The following is a 2,832-nucleotide window of genomic DNA, read 5'->3' as shown; positions in this document are numbered from 1 at the left end:
GTAAAACAATATACAGAGGAAGACATTCAGATGGCCAACAGGTATTAATAGAAATGTTTATTATCACTGGCAATAAGAGAAATTCAAATCAAAACCACAATGAGATAATATCTCATATCAGGAGCAGAGGCAAATTTAGCAGGGTGGCAATAAATGTAGGAGAAGATATGAAGAGGTGTTAACTCTCATACACTGTTGGTGGGTTTGTGAAATGGTACAACCACTCTGGAAGGCAGTTTGGTGTTTCCTACAAAAGTTTATATAGAGACTCAGTTTGTAGTCCCCAAGGAAATTATAACTGAGACACAAATGGAGATTTGTACACCAATGTTCATAGCAGCATTAGTGACATCACAAGAACATGAAGACAGCTCAAATGTCCAACCACAACTGAATGGATTCAGAAATTGTGGTACAGTCCCTTGATGGAATTCTATGCAGCAATCCGGAGGAATAATTTTGAAAAATATTACATAACTTGGGAGAGACTGGAGAACATTATACTGAGTGAAGTTAAGTCAAAGGACAAATACTGCATCAGACCATCATTGTAAAATGAAAGGATAACTAGTAAAACATGTATGGGGATTCAAGAGCAAAAGGGTGGGAGTAGAGGAGTGAGGATGGGTAGGGGCAAAATCACAGTGTTGCACAATTTTGTGGGTAGAGAGAGGGGGTAAAGGAAATGCAAAGATCCTTCAGGGATCTGAAAAAGACAGGATAATGATGGGATAGTCCAATGGTGATTAATATTATAAAATATACTGAATACAAATGATTGTGTGAAACACAATGTGAATGAAGAATGGTGTGAAACACAATGTATGTGAACTTTGTGAGAAAACCAATGTTATTGTTGTTAATTGCCGTTGAGTTGTAGACAACTAACTCATAGTGACCCTAAGAACAAAAGACCTGAGCACTGTTCATAGAGTTTTCAGAGGCAGGCCATTTAGGAAGTGGATGGCACTTAACAACAACAACGACAACACAGAGAGAGCCACATTGGCCTAGTGGAGAGAAAGTTAAAGAAAATCAACATAAAATAAATGCAAGGAGGGGAAAATGCAAAGATAACTGTAACTATGGGGACAACCTTAGCTTTTCAAGCATAGTAATAGTGGTGTTTGTTTCTAGGGCCATTAAGACTAAGGGAAAGTTAAAGATAATCCTCCTTGTGTATCTCTAGTTCTGAAAATTATGGAAGTTTAGAGAAAATAGATGCTTGCAATATAAATGTGTCTTGGAAGAAATAAACAGTATTTTCTTAATGAAGGAAATACCAGTTGATCCAGCACAGTAAACCCCATTTCTCACCTTGGATATGCGTACATTTCTGGTAGAACAAAATGGCCATGTCTGCTTGGAAATATTATTAAGAACATTTTATTAAGGAATCATGGGATTTGCAAAGGACTCTGAATTAAGACATCTACAACATAGATAGTTCAGAGATTTAAGTAAGAGATTTCAAGGAAATTCAGTTAAGTTTTAGACATCATCTAATTGGTAGTAGATTATAGGGGTCTAAAGTTATTTTTTAAGTTGTAAAATAAACATCAAACTTGGTACATTTGCCCTCAATACAATTATAATGCCATATTTGCATGATTGCATGGAGGATGTGTGTAATTCTGAAGTTGGTTTGAAGAATTTGTTCTGAGAAATGTTTGGACCTGGATTCTTCAGAAGCAATTAAAAGTTTTAAGCAAAGAAAATTACATTGTTTGCTAAAATTTTTTATCAACTAATTTTCTCAGGGTGCATTAAAATGTTACATAAAGGACAGGCTACACTTCTGATACAGAGATTACTTTTTATTTAAAATGCAGTTGTAATCTCAAACTATCTCATATAAATTAATTTGGAGTGCTCTTACATTCCAGGGCAACATGTAATCTATTTCTATGGAGAGATGGGTACAAGTTCCATCCGTTTCATAAAAGCTTGTTGTTGTTGTTGTTGTTATGTGCCGTCGAGTCGCTTGCGACTCATAGTGACTCTATGTACAACAGCCCTAAACTCTGCTCTGTCCTGTGCCAATTGCACTGCCTCTGACACACCCATTCCATTACCCCAGTCACTGAATCAACACACCTCATAGAGGTCTTCCTCTCCTGCACTGTCCCTTTACCCTCCCAAGCATGATGTCCCTCTCCAAGGACCTGTCCCTCCTTACAAACATGTCCAAAGTATGTCAGACGAAGCCCCAGAATCCTTGCCTCCAAGGAGTAGCCTTGTTTAACCCTCTCCAGGATGAATCTGTTTGTTTTATTAGCAGTCCATTGTACATTCAATACTCTTCTACAGCACCACAGCTCAAAGGTATCAATTCTCCTTCTACCCTCCCTAGTCATTGTCCAACTCTGTGATGCCATCTTCTGATTGAAGGGTTCTATTCCTATGGTAAAATCTCTTGCATTTGAAGCTAAGTATGTAGACCTAGCATGGGAATGCAGGCGTACGGAACTTATGCAAGGTTGCCTTTTGTTGTAATAAATTGTGTGCATTTCTGTCCAAGATTTTGTGTTCCTTTCAATATATATATGAATGCATTTGCAATTACTTTACTTTGCAAGCAGAGAAAGATCTCAGCCTTTTCATAATTTCGAACGCAAGAAAAACTAAGGCCTTAGGCAATCGGAGTTGTTGAATAAGCTTAGTCTACTACTCCCTGTGCTGTATTAATAAATGACACAATTGGAATTGAAAGTCTGATTCTGAAGAGTAGTATATATAATATTTGTAAATTATTCAGTCATTTTTATCACTCTATCCTTGGCTAGATTTGAGTAGTTAGTATGCAGGGCGTTGTGCTGCTAATTAAAAGGC

The sequence above is a fragment of the Elephantulus edwardii genome, unplaced genomic scaffold, assembly GCF_000299155.1.
Source record: "Elephantulus edwardii isolate Elephantulus edwardi_28Jun2011 unplaced genomic scaffold, EleEdw1.0 scaffold00136, whole genome shotgun sequence".
Taxonomy (NCBI): domain Eukaryota; kingdom Metazoa; phylum Chordata; class Mammalia; order Macroscelidea; family Macroscelididae; genus Elephantulus; species Elephantulus edwardii.
The sequence above is the reverse complement of the archived record's forward strand: the minus strand, read 5'-3'. Positions refer to the sequence as shown.